The 26,765-nt window shown below is 34.9% G+C and overlaps 1 protein-coding gene across 1 annotated transcript in view; it reads right to left on the reverse strand.

Moving 5' to 3' along the window:
- LOC149562341 (Insulinase (Peptidase family M16) family protein) overlaps nucleotides 1-26,765 on the reverse strand; it is a 333,865-nt gene that overhangs the window by 45,884 nt on the left and 261,216 nt on the right. The gene's annotated exons all lie outside the window — the stretch shown is intronic.

The following is a 26,765-nucleotide window of genomic DNA, read 5'->3' on the forward strand; positions in this document are numbered from 1 at the left end:
AAACAACATGTTATCGGAGCTAGACTGCAGGTGTAAAAATAAAATCGAGGGGATGGAAATAACAGATGCTTCCAATCATGGGGAAGCTAGTCATAGAACAATGGACATCGTGGAAATTATAGAGAAAACAAGAGAATTACAATGACCTAGATAATTGTTCAGACAAATCGTATGAGGCATCTTTGATAAGGAAAGCTTCAGGGATACAGAACAGACTGGACAGTTATTGCAGAAGATATTATGTCCCAGATGGATATATCATATAACAGGATGTTGAATCAGAGGTTAAGATGACAAATACACAAGAAAATCAAGAAACACATTAGTAGGGAAAACAAAAGAAAGCGATTAAAAAAAGAAAAAAAAAGTAAATTGGTATGGCATGCAAAACTAACAGTCACAACCATAATTATGGCTTTCAAGCAACGATATCATTCAGAGAGGTTTACCAAATGATGAATGTCACTTGTCTCATCTAACATGTGTGCCAAAGATGATTTGGACATCTAACCTGAAGCAGTTATTCATACATGAATATGGAGGAAGAGTACCACGTCAACACATTCTGTGAATAAAATTAGATAAGTGTCGATAATAACTGAGTCCCTGATAAAAGCTAATAATCAGAAGACAGTCAAGAAATACATGTGGAATGATGAGGATGTGTGCTATCCAGCAGAACACAGAGACATGGATGCTATAACAGTATAAGCCATCTATCTTCAACATGTCCAGTCAAAGGTATAAGTAGATAGAATATTATCGCAGTGGGTAAGGCATTGATCTTGAGAAGATAGAACCATGATAGATCTCCACAAATCACAGACGACCAAAGGAAAGGGCAGGTTATTGAGTGCACTCCAAAGTACAAAGGTAATTTGCAGACAATTACCGATTCCAGCCAGCACATGATGCGGCTTCCACATAGAATGAAGAACACTCCATCGTATATAGTGCTTTGGAAGACGCGAGCAGGATATCTACTGCTATTCATTCCATCAATAAGTAATACAAGCTGACGTGCGTACGAGCCTGTAGACATCACTTCACACCAAAGTCATCCATTTAGCAGAACAGCGGTAGAGTATGAGCACCACAGACAAGACATGGAGAAAACAAGACCCCGAGCAAGCAAAATACTTAACTTGCGATTGACTCATGTATGCTGACCATATAATAACATGCGAAAGGGTTGACTTGAATGCTTACCGTGCTAAAGGGTGTCCAAGTAGATATCTCTGAATGGGATCCATCGAATCGTCATATCCATCGAGGAAACTACCGAAGCATACAACCCATAAAGGTATATATGAAGATATTATTTTTATATATTCGTTTTTATACTCATATAACATGAGATGATATAACTAAAATATATATATATATTCAATCATATATAATTTGATTTATATAGAATATTGTGAAATATGGTAGTTATATATATATGCTTTCTTTTAAAATGATATTTATAATGATTGTTACACATAGAAATTCATTGTGAGAGTATAAATGGTAAAAATGACGTATAATTAAATTTTGACTTCTATATATCCTTAAGACCTAGATGATATTAATAATAAAAGGAAGTTATCAACTTCATGAACCATTAACAAGTCATTAGATTAATATGCTTAACGTATTTCAAGTATGAAGTCAAATAGCAAATGAGAATATGGTTGTGGATAAGGACGTGGAAAATAAGTATAAAGTTATGAACGATAAAAGGGAAAAGTTATGAGATAAGTGGCACTAATAAGTAACAATATGTGAAAACATAGATTAAAATATACTTAGAAGATTGAATATATATATATATATATATATATATGAATATATGTTCCAAGTATATTTGATCTTTATCTATATTGGAATGATTTTATATCATTATGTAGCAGTACCCTTGGGTATTATATTAGTCTCTCTCTTATTATTTTATTTCAATATGTACTATAAGATATATTTGCCTTGAACTTCTTTTTTTCGAGAATGTTCTTACAGGAAAAAGATGGAGATTGAGATTTAGAGGGAGACTGAGATTTGAGAGGGGAGCATATAAAGGATATGATTCAGTCAACTGTTGGCAATCGTGATCATATTAATTCAAAGGGAGTAAACAATGTTGAGATGGATTCTCTAGTATTGATAGCATAATTTTGGCGATAAGGAAGGAAGTATGAAATGGGAATGTAAATTCAATGAATGTATATTTACTGTCAAAATAAGATAGTCATTTTAACTACCACCTTTTGAGAGAAAACTTACCGAGGAGAGGAGTCATCTCAGTGGTAATTGAGATAGGAAATATGCGATTCAGTTGAACAATGTTTTGTTAATAGGGTGCATATACATTGAGATCACAAATAGATTACAAACTTACTCCTAAAAGCAAGTTGGTAGAAATTTTCCAACTTCATAAACAAAATGAGTGGTAATTATACATTGTAGGGGGAATAATAATCAATATTTCATTCCCACTTAAACCATCTTTAAAAGGGGTAAATCATAGATTTGGGAAATCAACACAAGAGATGATGTCAAAGGAATCCATATTTGATTTGATGCAAAATTGTTCAACAATATAGAATGAGTGGGAATTTTACATTGTAGGGGGAATAATAGTCAATGTTCCATTCCCACTTGAACCTTCTTTAGAGGGGAGATGTATCTTCATGCGCAAATAAGTATTCTTATTTTTGACATTTGTCTCTCTTATTTGTAATTTCTATACATACAATAAAGGTTATTTGCCTTGACCTTTTCCTTTATGTTTGAGGATGTTCTTACAGGAAAAGAAAGTTGGTACTTTACACATACTACCAAATATTGTGCAAACTCAACCTAATGATAGTAATTCCAAAGACCCTGATGATCAAGATGGATAAAATAAGGCTCTCATCTTTGATGATTGAGAATATGAGGTGCTTCCACATTAAGAGGGAGTATGACACTTCTTCGAAGGCAACGTAGGAGCTTATAAGATTGATACTCAGAGGGAGTCTAGAAATACATGTGGGTGATTGCATGATGTTGTTGTGCCTACTCCTACATATATCATTAGGAAGTGATGACTTATCACCACAAAATCAAAAAACTGATATCGGATTCAGAGGGACTTCGACAGGCATCCTTGGGTGAAGAGAGTTTTTGAGGAAGTAACTAGAGGACCTGACTTCCTAGGATTGATGTTCAGAGGGAGAAATTTTGTGATGCAATCCTTTGTGGATGATATCTTCTCTATGAGGAGAAGTTCTAAGAGAAATTCTTTATAATGCACTCTCCTCTATGAGAGAGAAGTATGAGGTGAAAACCCTTTGTTTCACCCTCTAGTAGCAGCTATGGTGGGTCCACCCTCAAATCGGTTCATGGTGGATATCATTTGAGTTACTACATGATGTTGTTGTGATTATGTCATGAAAGGTGACAATCTTTCATTGATGTATATATTTAGAGGGGAGCTATTGAAAGGTGACGATCTTATCAATAGTTGGACTTGTTATCATAACAGATTACATTAAGTTGTTGTCCCGGTGTGCTGGAAGTTATGGTAACAAACAAAAGGTAACTATTGTAAGGTGACGATCTTATCAATAGTAGACCTATCTCCTAACACCTTGATAACCAACTTATCATGATTCTTTGGGCTGGATTTTGCTGGACACCATGAAAGTTGTTATGGTTCTTCGGATCGGATCTTGTCGAACACCATAACTTAAGTTTATTATAGACCTCACTTAAGGTGGTGTTTAAACTTATATTAAAGTTATAGAAATTTCTTAATTTCCCTCTTTGCTTAAAGAAGAAATGTTGAGAAATTTAGCCTCATTGTGAATAGTAGCAAATTCCATATATATATAATATATGTGTTGATATCCTCAAATATGACATTCTAGGAATATCATACTGAGATGATATCTTTTCGTATACTCAAGAGCATTATATGTTCTATATCAATCATTCCTGACTAAGAGGGAGTGTTAAGTTTGTAGTTATAGTCAGATTGATATGATTATGAGCTTCATTATTGATGATAATTATATAAATATTCCTTTATATACATATGGTTATTTATAATATTAATACACTAACTAATGATGTTTAAACCTTGGAGACATGTCTCTTCATGTCTGTTCAAGAGATATGTCTCCTCCTCTCATACATATGTGAGATCCAAATCTGCATTTGGAACATATCAATAATATAATTATATTTGCAGACATGATCCATGTTAAACAACATTCCACATTTACACTTTTAGATAGGAAGCCCTTTCAATGTTTTCTTATAAACTACCTTTTGTTTCAGTTAGATAGTTTTATAATTTATGCAATCTTAGTTCTGCAAATCAAGAAAACAGCATAGGTAGGTTAATACTCAATACATATTTATGAGGGCAATGGTTTCCCATTAACGCTTTTCATATTTTGTATGGGTTGTTTTATTTTCAATTAGATATTCAATTTGTAAATAATGATTTCACATGACATTTTTAATGCAGCAATCAATGTCTTCATGCTGAATATAGATGATTTTAGATGGTTATAGGCAATTAGTGCTCACATTGATGCAACTTGCAACAATGAGATACTTTTATAGCACGCTTGTGATCACTTTAAATGGTGGAACAGTTCAGATGTTTTATTATATCATAACAAAGGGGAATGGTATGTTATATTCCATCTTTTGGCCCAATTTTAATACTCCTTTATAATGTTCATTACATTGAGGACAATGAAACACAAGGTGAATGGTATGTTACATCCCAATTTTCGACCCAATTTAAAATGTTCATATAGCCGTTGAGGTTCACATGAAGTCAGTTGACAATTAAATTTGTTATAATCTTGCGAAATGGTAAGATGGTTAGTCATTATGATTTCATATGAAGATAACATGTTAGATGATTATTTATCATGAATTCATGGAATTGAAAAGGTGGTTAGCTGTTATGATTAATAACTTGTTATGGTAATATGATTTAACTGCGGACAAATTCCTTGTAGGGAGCACGTCAAAGGGGTGGAAGCATTGTCAGAAAAGAATTGGGCACAAGAGTATCATCATCACTAGGCAAATGGGTATGAATTGTGAATCGCCATGGTTGAGGACCTAGTGACTCTATAATAGGATACACACATTAGACACACATGAGCTATTAAATAAACATTTAAAATATTAATCATTTTAACTTAATTAATATGTACCACAACTGGCTTTTGGTTGACTTTTCCACCACATCATTGTAATGCATATTTATGTACATACACATAGATATAAACTAAAGGGGACATCATAATATTATTTTTATACAAGATTTTATCTATTTAATCCATACATTTAAATGCATGTACAAGAAGATAAAATAAATCTTCCAAGATGAAACATGTATTTAAATATACATATTTAAAAGGTACGACCTTGGATAAACATTTAATATGTGTCATATTAATAAAATATGTTTGTGTAAGTAACTAAATATGTTTATATTATTCTTTTGATTTATAACCTTTCAAATTCTTCTTATTTATTCAATTCTTGACTTGAAACCCGAAATGAACATTTGGCATATTTTATTGACAATCAAGAGCCAAGTCTCTTCTTGGTAGGTTATGGCTTCTTGGAAGCCAAAGAGACTTCCAAATATCTCTTATATTATGGAGCCCAAGTGAGTCGGAAGACAATATAAGTCATCACCCGACTTCTTTTTATTGCACTCGATTTCTTCTCCATACCATCCAACTTCCTCTTCTTGGCACCTATCTTCTTCCTATATTTCGGATACCTTTGCAGATACAGTACGATATCTCTGAAATTTACCATTGTTATCCATTGTATATTTCTTCCACGAATTGCCATTGATGATTTATTGAAGACGTGATTGTTAATCACACTGGAGTTTGCATTTCTTCCGTGAAGAGTGGGGCTGATTAATAGCGTCTAGTAAGACACCATTCTATTTCCTGATTTAACCAAGTTATGTGGTGTTTATGTTCCAAGCTTTACAATATATTCTATTATCAAATATCAGTGCTTTCCAATTTACTATAGCAGTAAGATACAGTCTTGTATCATGATGCAAATCATTTGCTTAAAACATCGTCTAATAGACCATTTCTAAGATAGAGCTGTTTATGATAAATAAAAGCCAAGTATCCATGACATGCTATCATATTTTATTTATGCCACTGAAAGTCAAAATCAAATGATATTTTTCTGCAAGTCTTTAAGATTACATTTCTTAGAATCACAGATTGTGATGAGCTGAAAACATATAATATTCTTATATCAGTTGAGGATCAACAGAAAGAGCTGGTTGCTCTGAGATTCAATCACCTGGGACTCACTTGGCTGTATTGCCAAGGAAAAGGGTGAAGAGGTGAGAGAAAGGAATCTGCATTAACATAAAAACTAAATTCAGATGTGACATAACAATTATTTATTAATCTAAAAGGAATCATTTGATAGCTCATGCATGTCCAATACATTCTCTGTTGTCAAGTCAAGTGGTGAGATTAAGTACCAAAATGCTAAGTGGCTGACAAGGTGTTCTATGTCTATTCTGAGTAGAAGGGCCTTTCTAGTTAGAGAAAGTGTGGGCATAAGTTTGAGGTCCATGGTTGGGAGGTTAAGCCCCTGCCAATGTTTCCTCTCTCCATGAGATGTCAAGACGTGCATCAAATAAAGATAAGTTGAGCATTCAAACATTTATTGATAACAAGTATTTTTACTTTTATGATATTTATACAAGTAGAAGATATGATAGATTAATTTATATCATTAAATTCAGTTATCTCCTTTGATGTAAGCAACCTTTCTTGTCAATGTAATTGGTAACCAGTTAGATCGGATGATCTTCCAATTGAATATGGAATATATCTATAGGATTGTTATTTCAGTCTTTCATTTATAAGAATAATGATTATGAGCATATTTTCTAATCTTATGTTATTGCCACAGTTAGCAATAAGAAGAAAATGAATGAAACAGAGGTATCTGATGCCCCAAATGATACAGTGGTATATGATGCCCTAAATGATATAGTGGTATCTAACACCCCAAGTGATAGAGTGGTATCTGATGCACTAAATGATCCAATGCTAATCGATGCCCTAATTAATACAACAGTATGTGATGCCCTAATTAATACAACGGTATGTGATGCCCTAATTGATATAATGGTATTGGATGGTAATCATCATTTGATCCTAAGTGGTATTTGTGGACTAATCTGGGTGATTACAAAAGCATCCCTAGATTGATTTCAAAGTTTCGAATTCTATGGTATGTAGATTTCAATTTCCATAGTAAATTCATTGATGGCGTTTTCAATTGTTAGTGATGAATTTCGTTTAGCTAGTTGTAACCATTAATCTCATTCACATAAACGTAACTGATATAACTGTCTTCTTATGAAAATGAAGCAATAATTGTATTTTCTTGAATATGTTAGTTGTTAGTTAACAACCGGGCAATAGTGGATGTTACACATCAACTAACAAAAATAGAAGGGATTGAACATGCTAGACATAAAAAAGTTGAATGAGGAAGCACCGGTAATCACCAAAATCCAAACTAAGGAAACATATCCCAGCCCCCATACAATGAAGGAAAGACTTTGGGAGGCGAATGCTAACATTGAACAGGCGATGGCAAAAGAGACAAGGGGCTCAAATGATGCCACCAATACTCCACTATGGTAAAGTCGAAGAGAACTATCATGAGATAACTTGCGAGCCATGATACTTATACAACTATCTAACCTACAAAACATTTCGTGATTGAATCATGGCACAATTGAAGATAGGCATTACCAACATAGTCAGTGACGACATAACTGGCTAGGAGGATGGCAAATCAATGTAGAAATCATCAGGCACCCTGGCCATTGATCTGATTTTGTTGATGGTGGGCATTTTATGGAAGTTGGTCATTGCAGATATGGAGAGAATGGGATGTAATTTGACAAACACCATTGTCGATAGAGGCTATAGCATGAATGTACTACCAGAGGAGACACTGAAGGGGTCAAGCAAGGCATACTCTGGCCACCAACCTTCCAATTGGTAGGTGTTGATTAGCATGACATCAAACCACTTGGGACGCTCATAGAATAGAATGCTACCATTGGCATTTAGCATTTCTTTCTACATTTTTTCATCATCTTGCTAGAAAAGGTGTATGATGCCCTCCTCAAGGGGCAGACTGATCATGGAAAATGCAACACACAACTTAAAGAAGAATGCACTCTCCATCGAAGGTGACAAGGGGAAGTACGTCATCAACCTATGAAGCCAGCTCGTGAGCTAGAAGTTGGCATTGGACTTGGAGTCTGAGAGCAATGAGTTCAGCATGGAGGAAGGAGAACAAAACTGAATGATAAAGGAGTGTTGGAACTTCTAGATTGCTCAGGGGATGAGATTAGCTCTCTCAACAAATCGTTCCATTGATAGATGGAGGATTATGAAGTCTTCCACTCTGAGTGCAACATTTTGCAAATCAAGAAAATTGTAGAAACGGGTATGGAGAGTGCCACCTTTCCTAAATACAAGGAATACAAAAAGGAAGTGGCAAGAGTGGATGATACACAGGCTCATTGGTTCGAGAGAGATGAGACAATCAAGTACAATGAACCAAGCACAAAGAAGGTGAACTTGAGGGAACGGGACAACACAAAGGTGATCTTGGTGGGGAATGACTAGAACCCCATGCTCAAGGCAGCAACATCTAAAATATTTATTGAGTACAAAATGCCTTTTCTTGGATGTACAAAGACCTTAAAGGGATACCCCTAGAACTGTGTATCAAGTATCAAACAACCAAGTCAAATGTATCGCTAAAGTCATGAGTATAGCGAAGCATGATAAGTATCTCTAAACTAAATAACAACTACATTTATCTGAATTGCATCAATAGAGAATTTAGAAGTTCACAAGTAAATGCTTTACCAATTTTCAGCCACCGCACAATTTTTCCATGGCAAGTATCCCAAGTAAATATCACTTAAGGCGTAAATCCCGCGCTTCGAGCAATGCTTCCCATGCAAGAATCATAGGAACTTGGAGGAGAGTGATAATACTAGGAAGGGAAATGGACACTAAACCAATTCATGCCCTTGATTCCAAACAAACATCCGAGGTGGGTACCAGAGGAAGAAATTGAGGAAGAAGTCGCCTTGAGGACACTACGCCTCCATAGGAGGAGAGACGTCGTAACTTAGGAGGATAGGGGGGACCCCACCAAAATCCAAGAAGGGTTGATTGAGCATACGATCGAAGGAATAGCCAATTTGACTATCTCTAATGTAAAGTTTTTGCAAATACAGATAATAATAATGCTGATAAAGTACTTTCCTTATATAGCAACTAATCTTCAGATATTCTGGACTCAATATGATTGATCTAGGAAGGTTTGAATTAAATCTGTAAATTGTTATATATCTCTACAAGAAATCGCTAAAGGCAGATTGCTAGGAGCAGACATGAGATTGTATCGTGGGTTTTCTATCTACAACCTTACCCCCCCTTTATAATAAACCCAAGGGACTTGTCCTTTCACAAACAAACCCCTTTGCCTAGGTCGGCCCTGTTTGCAAATGCAACCTTTTAATTCAAATCAGCCCAAGAGCAAGCTAATGGTTAGTAAAACTAACCACATTAGTTAGCTTACAAGATGCATTTAGTCATCTATTTAGAGATTACCAATTTGACTAAAAAGGGAGCAATTGCAAACAAAAGAATTTTATAAAGAAGAAACATGCCTTTCAGATCTGTTTGATCAGAGAAATCAAAACATTATTTTATCATAGTTACTTAGAGAATTAACATCCGAGACATCGGGAAGGAAGTTAGGGTGCAAAAACCTGGAGACCCCTACATAGAAAGAACTTCGACAAGAGCAAAACCCAAACACAGGAGAAAAAGATACTTGCGGGTCGAGCAATCAAGAATCAAGTCCATTGAGAGGGAAGTTCCAGTCAAGAGAAAGTGTTCCATCAGGAGGGAGTGTTCCATCCGGAGGAAGGGTACTATCAGGAAGGAGTATTCCATATGGAAGAAGTGTTCCTTCGGGAGGGAGTGTCTCCGTCGGAGGAAGCATCCTGCCTGGAAGCAAACCGCTAGAAGGGGGTATTCCACCAAGAGGAAAAAGGGCAACATAATGGCAATAGACAAACAAAAATTGCCTACATTTACTAAGGATGGTTCGAAGGACCCCGAGCACCACTATAAAACATGCATAACCATATGGCTAGCTAACTGAGAGAATAATGCAAACGAGTGACTAAAAGCATTCCCTACCACACTAAGAGCTATAGCCATTGACTGGTATACAAATTTGGACGCAGGCAAGAAGAACACATGGAATAATATTGGCACAACTGAGGAAGAATTTGTACTCCTGAGGGATGATGATGAAATAGTGACCAAGATTTGTAATACAAGGCAAGGAAAGAGTGAATCTGTTAAAGCTTACAATAGAAGGCTAAAAGAGTTGATAAGAAAACTTGACAACAAGCCTGCGGATGGACTAAAGAAAAGTGGTTCATTGAAGGACTGACATCGTCCCTTAGGAAAAAGATGAAGATAGTTCCACCATCAACCTTTATGGACGTGTGTACTCGCACAATGGACATAGAAAGTGAGAACAAAACCTATAAGGAAAGAAGGCATGGAAGCACGAGTGAAAGTTTTGAAGAAAGTGAGGATGAATCCAAAACCATCCAAGCCCTAAGAAAGGACATGAGGCGATTAATGAAGGAGGTAACGGGGAGTAAGGAAGAGAAAAAAGATGGGAGGGAGTTATGGTGCATAGAATATGAAAAGGAAGGCCATACAAAAGGAACATGCCTGAGGAAAGCATATTGTGAGATTTGTTAGGTGTTGGGACATGCAATTAAAGACTGTCCCTACAATCTAAAAACACGGAACGCTCATGTATTCTTCACACAAGGAGAGCAATCCACACCACCCTCCACCCTGCCAAAGAACACAGATGCAAAAGCCTCACCAGGATGATATATAAATAATAGAAGAGGGAGTAATAATAATAGCAACAACAACAGTAATAACAACACAACCCAGTGAGCAATCCAGTATGATTCTAAGGGAAGACCTATGATCCAAGGTAGGCAGTGCAATGAATTGGGACATTTTGCACAAGATTGTCAAAATATTGTAAGGCAAGTACTAAAGACCACCATCCCGATGAAAATTGTTGACTTACTAGAAAGATTATCTCAGTTGTAGGTAGCATTAACACAAGGCGCAAGTCTGAGAGGGATACTCTCTAAGGAAGAGAACAAAGAAGAAACACAGGTCAGGACAAAAAATAATACCCTATTCACTACAGGAATGGAGAGGACACCAACAGTAGTAGAAATGGAGATATTGGGGTATATACTCTCAAATACTATTGTTGATGGAGGTTCTGGTGTAAATGTCTTATCTGAAGAAACATGGAAAGCAATAGGGAAACCCACACTCTGGCCACCTACACTTCAACTGGTGGGGGTAGATCAACATGGAATTAAGCCAATAGGAACTTTGATGGGACAAAAGGTAGTAATTGGTACACAACAATTTTTTCTTGATTTTGTGGTTATTACTGTAGAGAAAAAGGGGTATGATGCTTTACTGGGAAGAGGATGGCTAGTTTGAGAAAAAGCTACCCATAATTGAAAACAAAACACTCTATCTATTGAGAAAGAGGGCCAAAAGTACACCATAGACCTGAGGAACCAGTTGGTAAGCCAGGAGATGGCCTTATATTTAGTAGAAGAGGGGGAAGACCATGCAGAAGTGGAACTAGACGAGGAAGGGGTGCTCAGACTTGGGGAATGCTCAGAAGATGAAACGAGCTCCCTCAATGGATTATTCCACTGACAGATGGGAAACTATGAAGTTTTCCAACCCGAATGTAATATGTTACAAATCGAAGAATCGAAGTCCGAAGGTACCTAGAAGGATGGAATACAAAGAAAGTACAACCGTACGAGAATACCAGAGGGAGCAAGGCCATACAGCCAAGAGGCACCCGCCATACAAATTCTAATGCAAGCGGTTGTACGAGGTGCTAGAGGTACAAGAAATCCATACGCAACAACCATATGCAGTAGTACAGTTGTATGGATGAAGAAGGAAGTAGTTGTATGAGGTGGTGGAGGTACAAGAAATCTATACGCAACAATCATACACAGCAATATAGTCATATGGTTGAAGAAGGAAGGTAGAAGGAGAGGATCATACGAAGCAGTCGTACGAAGCAGAGTGGTCAAACAAGTGCACAAGGAAGGAGAGTGGAGGGTCATATGGAAGGCATCTGTACCAAGCACAGGAGAAGTCGTACAAACAAGAGAGGAAGTTGTACGAAGCAGAACCGTACAGAGATACATGTCCATACGGGGCCGATAAGTATGGATAAAGAGGGTCGTACAAAGAGTAGTACGAAGCACAGGCATAAGGGTTGGTTGCAAGATAGTGGCAAGAGATGGAGTGGTAACAAAAATAAAGGCAGGCCACGTATACAATAATTGTTGGAGTTAGAACCAACTTAAAGTCACCAACATTCCTCCTAAATACAAAATGGTCAAGCTAAGCCTAGGAAATCTGAGTAAGGGAAAGATCTTTGATTCCAAAAAGAAGAAATCCGTCTTGCCCGTGAAGATGAAGAAGGTGCAAAAACCTACAGGAAAGGGGGACAAAGGGAAGATCACAGCTCAGATCACAACTATCAATATTACTTTTGAAAGTGTCATGGGCAGCGAATACTGCACTTGGTAGGAGCAGACAGAGGACAATCACCTTCTCAAAGAGGTGTTGAGGAAGGTTGAGGTAGACAAAATAATTTTCATGGCAAAATTTGATTTAAAGGAGTTTGAACCCACATTAGCGAATATGGTGACAAGTTATGATAAATCATGCCATCAATCTGTAGTCCTATATTCCCAGCATCCGGTGACAATTCCCTACTCACCCAAGGAAATATATAAGGTTTTGAAATCCCCAATAGAGGACAGGAACTGGAAAAAAACCCTAATGTCAGTGGAAGAAAAGTAGAAATGGTTGAGGCTAATGTATAGGAAGGACCTCACAAATCAAGACTGTGAAGGAATTTTGAAAAATAGTAGGGCTCTTAAGAAAATCTTCGCCATCAATGATGAATGGCGATGCATTGTGGATTTGGTGAAAAGTAAACTCATAGCCAGAAGCCGCACCTCCAAAATTGCACTTCGGATGTTGCTAGTGGTTGACTGATTGTATAAAAAGAGCCAAGTGTATAATTTGGCACAATTCCTTTCAAAGAGACTTCAAGAATTCATGGAGTTAAAGCACAAGGCGTTTTACATGCCCACTCATGTCATGGCCTTATTTCTGGAAGCAATATGGACCCAAGTGGCTAGTGAGCATAGAGGGATATTGATACCAGCCAACAAGGTGGAACCCTACAAGCCAGTTATGACATATTGGCTCCACATGGATACTATAGGCATAAGGTCTCATAGTGACAAACCTCGGAAAAAGAAACCAAAACTGTAATGTCCCCATTTTTAGCAAGTTCCTGCAGTTAGCCAGGTCAGTTCACCATCACAACCCTCATGAGCTGACAATGCGATTTGAGGGTCTCAGTTCTATGGTTATAGGCTTTTTAGCAGCATATGGTGTGTGTGGCTCCGTTTGAGGGACTTGCTATTTATAGTAAGTCAATTTGTTGGTTTTGATGAGCTCAATTGAGTTAAAGGAGTTAGAAATACACTTAGTTTTTATTTTGGGCCTTCAGTTTGAGCTCAAAGAATCTTGGAGGGAGCATCTATTTATAGTAAGTCACCCCATTAGGTTCATTCATCCTCTTTCATCATCAAAATCACTTTCGTGTTGTCAAATTTCGATTCTGATGCTTCTTCAGTTGTTTTTGCAAGACGGGTGAATTATTATTATTATTCATCTAAATATGTTGAGGTTGCTATTTTGTTGGTGTTGTTAGTTGGTCACCTCAGTATCATAGCTCATTGGAACCGGGAGAAAAATTTTAAATCGTGAGAACAAGAAATAGTGGCCTTACGTGTCAGAATATTAAGTTATGGTGGAAAAGGTCATTTCTAGATCCAAAAGTAGTTAATAAATTAGATTATAATGGCACTTTATTATATTTTAATGTTGTGTGTGGGAATCTTCTTAAGTGAAGTTCATTTGAAAAACTTTGTAGCATTTGGAGATTATAAATATGAGCCCATTCGATGAGTAAGGCATCCAATTGAATTTTTTTTTCTCTTGTTATCTTTGTAACACTTCTGAAGTTCTAAAATTTTGTGCCCTTGCTGAAGTATAAGGATTTGGGATCTACAGCTGAAGTATTGTTAAATCAATTTTGAGTTTTCAGTCTGAGGATTACATTTGCAATTGTGCTGAGGTATACAAAATTGTCTTTTTCTCCTATTGTATTAACTATTGCTAAGGAGAAGTTTAATTTTTCTTGCTGCTAGAGGTTGTTCTAGAATTTGTGAAGGCATTCACTAGAATTGTTATATCAAATTGTGTGTTGCTTAATTTGGAGCTGATTGGGCATCTTTTATATCTGTTGTCAGGCACTATTTTCTATCTGCACTTTCAAAGCAAGAAATCTGCAGTTGCATTTTTCTGTTGGATAATTCTCTTGTTGTTGTTAGTCTTCATTTTTTAGAGTTTTCAAGGCATGTTTATATGTAAGTTCATGGATTATAACTCCTAATTTTTCTAGGTATGGTTGCTTTAGATAATAGGGGATATTTTATCAACTTGGTTGTTGATATTTTGTGAAAATACTCTGTATCTAAATAAGTATTAAAATCTGAAATTTTCAGTTGTATATTCCCTATGTAATTTCCATATATTTGAGTTCAAATTATTATTGCAATATCTTCTATTTTGTTGTTATATTGTTGTATTAAAAAATAGCAAAACATCAAAAACAAAAAAAGAATCAATTCTTCATCACAAATTGTTTGAGAGACAGCAAGGCTCATTAAAGTGGTATCATAGTTTGATTCCAAAGTGTTTGACAAAATGTCAAACAACTAAATTATAAAAGAATTTGGTGTTTGTTGAAGTTATCACCGGTTGGGGTTATTACAGTAGTATCAGAGCAGTTTCCAGCCATCTTGTGGGGTAGGAAAGTTATTTCATTTTCAGATCTGTTATTGTTTGAGGAGTGACCAGCACTCTAGCTTTTCCAACTATGGTTAGATATTGAAGGCCTAGTAGTTCTGGGAGTTGGCGGACTAGTGAGGAAGGTAGCAAGAAATTAAATGCCTTGAGGGAGAGTATCAAGAAACTTAAGCTTCACTAGCAGAGGTTTGCGAAGAGCTTGTCGAATCTTGAGACAGTTGAGAGTCACGAGATACATGGTTTTTGTCTTTAGAAGGTCAATAGGAAGAAGTTTTCAGTTTTCCCTGACAAGTGTCTATGATGTAGATGGACCTATATTTAGTACGAAACCTACTAGTCCTATCCACAATGTCAATGATGGACTTATTTTACAAGGACATGTGGTTGTGTCATTAGTTGAGGATAGCGGCACTGAGCTTCAGCAGTTTGAGGCTCTTAGAGTTGTTGCTATAGTTAGTGTAGAGATAGTAGATACAGTTGTTACTACTAATACTTCACACTCTCTCAAGGAGGGGATTATTATTGGAGATTTATATGTGAGTTGTGATAGTGTTGCTCTGGTGCAAGAGGCAGTTGCTTCCTCAGGTGGGATCGATGCATGTATACAATCACCTAGCTTTGATGTTGGTCATTTGGGTGATACAACGAAGTCATTAGATGTGGTTTCATACTCTAGCATTATTGATTCACAGGTTGACGTTGAGTCCTGTGTGCAGAGTCAGGTATTAGCAGTTGAGGCTTTATTAAGAGATGTGGATGCAGATAGTATGGACACATTTGATGATGCTATGAACTGCACTGGATATGATATCCCTTGCTAGGTATCAACTGATGACTCCGAGGAGGTTTTGGATGGGTCCCAGGATCAATGTTTATAGGATCTATCTTTTGAGGTGGAAGCTGAGACATGCGGGGATATTGATATTGCGAGGGCTTCCATTTCTTCAGATGAGGAGTTGATTGAGGTACATAGTAGTTGTATCTCGGATGCACAGTTGTGCGAGGTCGATAGCACACATGCAGTGAATGATCTTGTGGTGGGTAGTTCTGATTCGATTTCCTATCAAAATGTAGTTAGTGAGACAGAGAGCTTGCATAGGAGGCAGGAGTTACAAAAGCATTATGTGACCAATCAGTTGAAGTTGAGTGCAAGTGACATCTCTTCAACTTTCGAGCATTATGATGTGATCCGTCAGATGTTGGCTACATCTGGTTGGGGTGCTCCCATGTCTGATGAGCACGGTAATAGTACTCTTTCTCTATCAGAAGTTCATGCGCTTCGAGAGGCTGTCAACATCTTGAAGCATAACTATTCGCAACTAGTTGCTGACAATCATTACCTTCTCGAGTGGAGTACCACCTGTTTTGAGACATTGCTAGAGAAAGAGGAGGTGGTTGAGCTCACCCAAGAGCTTGAGGTGACTATGGACTCTCTTCAATGTACTCAGTTGGCTCTTCAGGAGTCATAGTCATGATTGGATGAGGTGACCATGGAGTTGGAGCATGTTCGGACCACACCAGCCCAAGATCCAGTTCAGTTGCATGTTGTGGTTGGTGGTGACTTTGCTTCTACAGTTGGGAATGTGGACGTGATAATGTGGCCGACACATTCGTCTAGAAAATGGGTGCAGTAGGTACATAGGAGGTGAGAGCATCAATGGAGATGAGCTCTTGTGGTGATTTTCTTCCTTCTACCGGAAACGAATCTATTTCTTCATTTCATACAATTGGTAACATTGGACAATTGGTTAGGCCACATTTTCAGAGGGATTGTAACTCCAAATTTTTCTGGGTATTGTTGCTTTAGTTAATAGGGGATATTTTATCAACTGGGTTGTTGATATTTTGTGAAAATACTCACTATCTAAATTGGTATTAAAATCAGGAATTTTCAGCTGTATATTCCCTATGTAATTTCCAAATATTTGAGTTCAAATTATTATTGCAATATCTTCTATTTTTTTGTAATATTGTTGTATCAAAAATTTGCAAAACATCAAAAAAAAAAAAAAATCAATTCTTCATCACAAATTGTTTGAGAGACAGCAAGGCTCATTACAATGGTATTAAAGTTTGCTTCTAAAGTGTTTGACGAAATGTCAAACAACTGAATTATAAAAGAATTTGGTGTTTGTTGAAGTTATAACAGGTTGGGGTTATTACAAAAACAATAAAGGCAAAAGCATAGATTGGCCTAATACAGAAACAAGAAAGCTTTCAGAAAGGAATCTTTACGAACAATTTGAAGAACTATGAAGATGACATTATAATAACTAATATAGAAGGTAATAAGAGAAGAATGGAAATAGGGGAAGCAGAAACTATGCTTTTAGACAAAGATCTCAAATCGAAAGGAATGGAGATGAATGCTCAAAGAGAACTGAAGCCATATTTGTAAAAGATAAAGAATACAAATCACAAAAAATAAACCACAGATAAATGCAGTAAAGTAAACTCAAAAGAAGGAATATTTAGTGATAATGGTCTAGATCAATCAAAAAGAAGAAGACAATCTTGAGGAAATTAAGTCTGATTAAAGAAATGAAGAAAATGAAGAAGCATTAAAGGAAAGAAGTTGGTTAATTGAAAGAATTATGGCAATGGATAAGGAAGATTCTGAAGATGAGGATCAAGAGATTAATACAAAACCTCTCAATCCTATTAATATTAAGTACTAGTGAACCAAAGTCAGATACAACTGTAAGGATAGGAGAGGATATTTGGCTAATCTCAATACCTTTAAAAGCCCAATAGAAACTCAAGAAAAAGGATTCAAACTCTATTTTAGATCATAAAGGAAATGCAGAATTAGGAACTAACCCTATAATTTTATTCCTATAGATGTAGAGATGTTTTTAAAAGAACCAGAGTTATTAAATCAAGAGGAAGACTCAGATAATGGGTGTTTGAATAAAGTAGAAAAGGATAAATTTAGAAGTCAAAACTGAGAAGAGTTTGAGATTATGGATTTGGAAGTATTTAAACAAAAAGACAGATATAAACGAAGTAAATTATCAAACTTCAAAATCAATAATTAAAGAAGTGGTGAGAAAAGATAAAGAAATAAGTAACAAAATTATGAAAGAATTAGATAAAGATTATTTAGAATCTAGATAAAGATGAAGATGATTTTATTGCTAGAAGTGTTCAAAATGCAAGTAATAATATAGATAACCTAGCTATTAAAGCTAACATACAAAGATTAGTTCAAGCATTATGTGGTAAGAAAAGCAAGAAAAGATGTAGAAAATCCTTAACTTAGAGCAGCTATAGGTTTGGCTGGCAACCAGAAAAGATTAACAATTTGTTGAATGTAGGAAAGGGAAAGCTCCCTTCTACTTAATCATGAAGATAACAACTTGGAATATAAGGGATCTTAATGCCCCTAATAAAAAGCATTTACTAAACCGTAACTTCTCATTATTTGAATCAAATATAATTATAATTCAAGAAATGAAACTTAATATAGGAGAGAAACTTAGAAGAAAATTGGGGTTTTGGAAAATACAATTGGTTCAATCAGCTAAGCCTCTGGAGGGATAGGTATTATATGGGATCTTAGGAGGATAAAATTTAATCCACTCATTTCAAGAAGTAATTGGATGGCAGGCAAAGTTAAAAGCTTTAAAAGTGAAACTCAATTTATTCTAATAAATGTATATGGACCAACTCCAAAATCGAATAAGAAAGAATCGTGGATCAAAATAAGTAATTATCTAGAAAAAAATCCTTTAGAATATATTTTTGTTGGGGGAGATTTTAACGCTATCCTAGACTTTGGAGAAAAAGTAGATGGAACCTCAACCATTTCCCAAGTTATGCAAGACTTCAAAGATTGCTTTGCAAAAGAAAATTTGATAGATATCCCAACAACTCATGGAACTTTCACTTCGAACAATAGACAAGCGGGTTTTTGTAATATAGCAAAAAGAATGGATAGATTTACATTCAAAGGAAACTTAATTTCATTTAATCACCCTTTTGGTACAATCATCCTTCCTAATACAGATTTGATCATTACCCAGTTAGACTAGAAATAGATGAACCACACAAACCACTAAGAAATCCTTTTAAATATGAAAAATGTGAGTTTTGGACAAAGATTTTCTCAAAAACATTAGGCAATGGTGGAATGAAGAGGATTTTGAAGGATCATGAATGTTTTGTTTTATATCAAAACTAAAATCATTGAAAGAGAAAATTAAGAAATGGAATAAAGAACACTTTAATGACATTTTTAAAGATAAATTAAAGAATGAAGAGGAATTAAGAAATTTAAATGAAGAAGCTATCAAGGGAGGAATGGAAAATGATAGAATTATCAAAGAAAAAGAACTTTTGGATTAATAATAAATTATTCCAACAAACATAGAAATATTTTGGAAACGAAAATAAGGGAACCTGGTAGTTAGGAGATAGGAATACAAAAAAAATCATAATAGTACTATCAAAAGAAGGAATATAAATAGAATAGTAAAAATCAAGGATCATGTAGCTAGGGTAATGGAAACCCCTAATAAGATAGTAGAAACTTTTGATAAATTCTGTACTAGAATTCTTCATAATTATCAATCCTCAAATTTAATCGCTCAGAATAAGTTGTTCGGATTGATTCTTATATTAATAACTTCAGAAGATAATATAACCTTAAATAAGAATTTTACTAAAGAAGAAATTAAAGAGGCCCTTATTCAACTTAATCCAGATAAATCTCTGGGACTAGATGGTTTTAAATCCTTTTTCTTTGAAAAGTGTTGGGATATCCTAGGAGATGATCTCTTAAAAGCAATTGAGGCAACTAGGAATTTTGGATCTCTTTTAACAGAAATTAACAATACCTTCTTAACTTTAATTCCAAAGATGTCAAAATATGAGGATCTTGGAGATTTTAGGCCCATAGAATACAATATACAAGATTCTCTCAAAAGCGTTAGCCAATTTCCCAAAACTCATTTCAGAAGAACAGACAAGTTTTGATCCCAATAAGTCAATCTTTGACGGTATTGTTATCATTCAAGAATTAATTCACTCTGTACAAAAAAATAAAGAATCTTATATGCTAATGAAATTAGATATTCAAAAGGCCTATGATAAAGTAGATTGGAGATTTCTCTGTAAAACTCTTGAAGCTTTTGGATTCTCTTGTCAATAGATCAACTTAATATACAATTGTATTTCATCTCCAAAAATATCCCTTCTTAAAAATGGTACATTTGAAGGTCTTTTTAGTATTTCTAGAGGGATCAGACAAGGGGACCCTATTTCAACTTTCCTCTTTATAATTATGGCAGAAACTTTTGGCAGAGCAATAATAAAGGCTCGAGCTGAAAGAAAAATAAGAGGTATTAAAATTATTGATGAAGTTCCTAAAATAACCCACCTAAAATTTCCGGATGATACTATTTTACCAAGAGAAAGTACCAAGGAAGAAGCTCAAAATTTTAAACAAATAATAAAAAGTTACATGGAAGCTTAGGACAAAAGGTAAATGACAATAAGTCAAAAATATTCTTCATTAATATAAAAGAGGACATGGAAAGAGACATCTGTAGAATTATGGGATATAGAAAAGGAACCTTCCCTTGTAAATATCTTAGGATTCAACTTGGGAAAAAGGCATTAGAGAAGGTAAAGCTTGAGACAGATTATAGAAAAATTAGAAAAAAAAAAATAGGAAGTTGGAAAGGCAAATGGTTAACTAAAGCTAGTAGAATGACTGATCAAAACAGTTCTTTCAGGTATTCCTATATATCATATGTCATGTCTAGCACTACCCAAAGGTGTTAAAAGGAAGTTAGACTCTAAATTAAAAAATTTCTTCTAGCAAAGAATTGAAGGAAAAAAAACAAGCTTTCATAAAAAAGGATAAAATTTGTAAACCTAGAGAGTATGGAGGCTTAGGAATTAAAAAACTTGAGCTAGCAAAAAGAAGCATTAGAGGCTAAAATTGTCCGAAGAATGTTCAAAGCACATAATAGTAAATGGGCCAAAATTTTATATCATAAATATTTAAATAGCAGTAATCTTTTATCTTTAAAAAAAAAAGAAATCTGCCAAAAGGATCTAGAATTTGGAACTTTATGTTAAGTTGTCGTCCTTTAATAGCTAAAAACCTAGCTTGAGATATTGGTTTAGGACAAGAAGCTTTATTTTTAGAGGACTCATGGGATGGGCTTCCTTCTTCAGACAGTGCAAATCTACCATTAAACATAAAATATATCCTGACAAATCTATGGGGTAAGTATGTGAGTGATTACAAAATTAAAATAAACAATAACCAATACAAAGAATGGCAATCGAAATCTTTAAATCAGACCCCTCTATTAGATCAAAAGAAACACATATTTAGTCACTTTTTAAATAAAAGACAAACAAATCATAAAGAAAGGGAAGATACATTAATTTGGGGAGCATCGAAAGATGGAAAGTATAAATTTAAATTAGGGTATGAAAAGATAATAAACTCGAAACAATAGAATAAGATTGATATTGCTCTAAATTTATGTTGGGATCCGACATGTCTTCCAAAAGCAAGCATCCTCCTTTGGGCAGCTATTCAAAAGAGAATTCTGACAGCAGATAGGTTTACTAAAATAGGTTTCAAGGACTGTCAAGATGTCCTCTCTGCAAAAAAGAATCTAAAGTTGTTGAATACTTATTTTTTGAATGTTCATTTGCTAAAGAATGTTGGTACTAGTTATGTAACAAACTAAACTGGAATTTTGCATTTCCTGAAAATCTTTTAAACTTTTTAAGTAGTTGGCCGAATTATGGCAATTCCAATGTTTATGATAATGTGTGGAAAATAACCCCATCTATTCATCTATGGGGAATATTGAAAGAAAGGAATTGAAGAATTTTTTGTAAAACAAAAATGGATCTAACATCCTTCTTTCATAAATTAGAGGCATACAGTAGCCAATAAAAATCTTAGAAATTCATATAAGTATGAAGGATCATTTTCAGATTGGGATACAGAAATGTGGAAAAATGGTTTATTCTAATAAATACTCCAACAATTTATACTAAAACAAATAAGATTGCTAAGAAAGAATGTAAATGGGAACCTCCTCTTGTAGGATGGTCAAAATTAAATTTTGATAGGGCTTCTAGATGTAATCTAAAGTCAATAGGCCTAAGATGTAGAATTTATTTAGATAAGGGACTCTGTCTAGTCAAACATACTAAACCCTTAGGATTAATGTCTAACAATCTAGCAGAATTAGAAGCCTCGATAAAAGGATTAAGACTTGCACGAGAAATCAGAATTAAGAAACTAATTATAGAGGGAGATTCACAAATTATCTTAAATGCGTTAAAAAAAAGGGAAGCCCCTAATTGGATTCTAAATTATAAACTTGAGTACCTTAGATATAGTCGATAATTTTGAAAAACCAATCACAAACATATTTACAAAGAAGTTAATAAAGAAGCAGATAACCTTGCTAATAAAGGAGTGGATGGAGAAGAGATATTAATAAGATAAAATTGATATGTTAACTATTAGATAGACAATCGCACTTAAATAATAATTCCTGTGGAGGGATAAAAGTATATTTGGGATAAAATCTAATAAAGATTAAATATAGACGTTCTAAAACAATCAAAAGAAAAAGAAAACCAAATATAAATAAGTATAATCAAAATAATCTTCTAAAGCATATTTCGATTGCACAATATATTAGAAAATGATGACTTGTATTTGATGATATATTAATCGTATTTCTAACAACTTGATCTTAGCTTATTTTATTTTGACAGGTACTTGAATAAAGATATCAAAAAAGTAGAACTACAAGTATGCAAGTTAAAAAGTTGGCATCAAATGATTAAATTAGTTAAGCTTTAATCAAAGATAATTATCCATCCCTAATCACGAATACCTCACAAAAATGGATATCAAATTTATTTCAAACTTTGGGCCTTATGGCCCTTTACCTATCCAAAAAAAAAATCACATAAGACACTTAAAATGCATAAAGGTGGGGTATTTATCACTCATTGTATAACATCAAAACGCAAATCGCCTATTAAGAAATCCACTGCCAATAAAATATAAGTCCTAAAGCATATAAGTGGGTTTTTCTTATGTTTAATAACACATTTTTATATCATTTGATATGTGCAAGTGGGGAATTTGAACCCAAAAGCACACATTATTGCATTATAAAAGTCCATTAACGTGTATTTTAACTTAATTTATGATTCAAATGCATAATGGTGGAGAATTTCAACACAAAAGCGTATGTAAATTTTACTATGCATGTGTTTTTGCATCTTAAAAACCCATCTTTACTCCTTCAATAGAGGCGTTTGGACATTTTAAACCATATGGTGGAGTTTTTGAAATGAAAAGCACATGCTCTTCCTTTCTAAAAACACATCATTAATTCCATTTGTAGTAGAAATTCTTAAAGTGGCGATTTGGAAAGCAAAGGCACGTCTTTACTCTTATTGAGACATTTTTAGGCCAAAATGCTCTAAAGTGGTGACTTTGAATCCCAAAGCATGTGCTTTGGCAATGAAAAAGTGTTCAATTCTAGTGTTTATTTACCACAGGCTTTGACTTGCCCTCCCAACCACAGACAATCTCGGATTGTCTCCCTAAGCATTGCATCTGCTTGAGAAGGCAAATTGTATGTCACATTATGACAAATGGAGGAAGATTGATCTTCCTTTATACAAACAAAATAGGACCCCAACAAGACATGCACACCTTCCAAAGCTCGGACCCTCAAATAAATAATATATTATATATAAGATTGGTCCTCGATTGGGCCCTCCCAAAATGATTATTATATTATTATATTATTATATAATAATAATATAATGATTATTATCAAAAAGTATAAATATGTCCTCTCACAATAATATAGTAATTATATTATCAATATAATATAATAATATCAAAGTAACCAATATAGTCACAATAACTATACTATCTTGCAATATAATCATTATATTACCTATCACATCCCAAATTTTGCTTGATTTAAAAATGTTCTTATAGCTGTTGAGATTTCATGTGAAGTCAATTCACTAGAAAATTAGTTAAAACATTATGGTTTCATGTGAAAGGGAGAAGTTAGTTATTCAATAATATTTAATGGAAAACGAAAAGGTGGTTAATCATTATGATGTTTTATGAAAATGATTACTTGTTATAGAACTTTGATTTTATAATGAGGAATATGTTATTATCGTGGTAATTCTCTTTTTGCAAGAGCGCGACGAAGGCAGCAAGCATTGCCAGAGAGGGAATTGGTTAAGGGGCACCAATCTACCAATGAGCCAACAGGTATGAGTTCTAATTGTCATGGCTAAGGGTAAATAACTTGGCAAGCAAGAGTATACTATGGACGACCATGAGCTAACCCAGCCAATATGTGTATATCATTAAATACTAAAAGAAAAACACTAAGCATTATTTAAACTAAGAACAAAATTGTTACCTTTATAAATTGGGAAATTCTAGGATCTTTTTGTTCTGTCAGGCATGTCTTAATATAATGACACCATGATACCTATATACTTATACATGTACATACATGTAAATGTATATATCCATAAAACAATTAAGACATACAAGAATGTCTATGCCTACTTTAAAATTGACATGTACACAAGATACGTATGTTTAGGATTTACACGTGTATATGTGTATGTGTGCGTGCATATATGAGTATAGGTAGATACAATGATGTCCTTATATTAAAGATTAGGAGGATGAAGCTATTATTATTTTTTTCCAACATTGGCAATGGTTTAATATTATATCATGTGCGGCCATATTCCTTATAATCTTCAGCAGGACTTATTATTTCTCGGTGGCCATTTTAATAATATGAAATTGCATTTTTATGTTACCAATGGTTCTTGTTGTAACTCATATTGCCACCTTTCGTTTTGCTCGTAACCGAGCATGCTATCAAAGAGACAAGTTCTTATATGTGATATTTTCTCCATGCCAACAATCACAGTTTTCATATCTAATTCTTAGTCCACCAATTGTTCTGCAATTCATTCCATTCATAGTCGCATACTATTCTGCAAATTTACTCCATATCACATTCGTAGTCATAGTTAATTGCAATTCTACTATCATATATCCTGCTTATTTGCAATATTGTACATCATTGATAAGAATACTTTTCACACAGAGCCCTACAACATTTTTGCAGATATCTTTCAGACAGCGCTGAGCATCCTTGCTTGAGGGGTGCGAGCATACAGTGTTGTGAGACAATATTGGAGGTTTGCACCTCTTAAATCCTTGTTCTACAATTGCAACCCTTGTTTCACACTTACCAGAAGGGTCTATTCTGAACATACAAGGAAGTGATAATATTTATGAGGTCATGCATTTTTATTTTTATTCTTTACAATTGTTATAAGAGGCTCGGAAGTCTTAGGTTGAGAATTGAAAGAAAGCAATGATAATATAGATACAGTCTAGCTCTGAATGGAGTGTCTTTTATGTACTCATGTCTAGTTGTGCAAACCTGCATAAGAGCTTGAAGAATCCGCTCAATTCAGATTTAGTTTTCTTATTAGAACTTTGTTTAACTTGGAAAGAGATCCAACCGGTTCAATGCTTAATACAGGGGCATCTTTTATATGCGTCTAAGATAAGAGACAACACTCTCAGGAAGAGTCAAAAAAGACAATTACTAAGCATCATGAATCTTTTGTATTAATGTTAAGCCAAAAGCCCAGGCTGGGGCAAACTGTATTTGGTTGTGATTCTACAATGTTTAGAGTTAGACAGCCACACCAAGATTCATAAAGGATGACTAGCAAGGTTGAGATGAAGGGTGTGCGTTGATGATCAATGAACAACAAGTTATCCCTGCATGATAAGATAAGGAAATCAGTACCTAATAAACAAATAATAAATATAAGCAATCTAACAAGAACTAAGTCATGTCATTGTTGTCCAAAGTATAGGTCTTGTTTGTCAAGTTGAGCAGTGAGTGATCGAGTACATAGTGCCCACACAAATCCTTGGCCAAGGTAGGTTAGTGGCATGCTTTCTGCTGTGATTACTAGAGGTCAAGGTTGCTAGCAATTGGTAGATAGGTCTAGGGAGGATTCAATCTGATCAATTTATCCACATGGTGGCAACCATCAATACAAATGCTCATAGGTGTCTTAACACGATCCTAACCATAGCTGCACCAAGAGGGGGAATAAAAAAACCATATAAAGACATCCACCATATAAACTGAAGGATAACTTGCACCTCAAACTTCTCTCTCTCAAAGAAGAATTTATAGAAAAATAAAATTGCCTGAAAGCTAAGACTCCCTCTTAGCTAAGCCTCCCTCTCAATCCGATATCAACCTTTTGATCTCCTCATCCATGGTTGAATAGCCAAACTCCCTCTAAGTCTGATATCAACCTGCTGATCAACTCATCCAAGATTGAAAAAACCCAATTCCCTCTTAATGGAGTCTCCCTCTCAGCAAGGGCAACATACACACTACATATGATAGAATCTAATCTAGCTCATTCCAACACTCCCTCTTAGCTAGGGAGTATTCAAAATATTCACATCATCACCATGACACTCTCAGAGGGTGATCATCATGGACTCTTTCCATGATATCCGTCTTGCATACCTACAGAGAA

Source organism: Cupressus sempervirens, chromosome 4, assembly GCF_028749045.1.
Source record: "Cupressus sempervirens isolate cs-2001-9-10 chromosome 4, ASM2874904v1, whole genome shotgun sequence".
Taxonomy (NCBI): domain Eukaryota; kingdom Viridiplantae; phylum Streptophyta; class Pinopsida; order Cupressales; family Cupressaceae; genus Cupressus; species Cupressus sempervirens.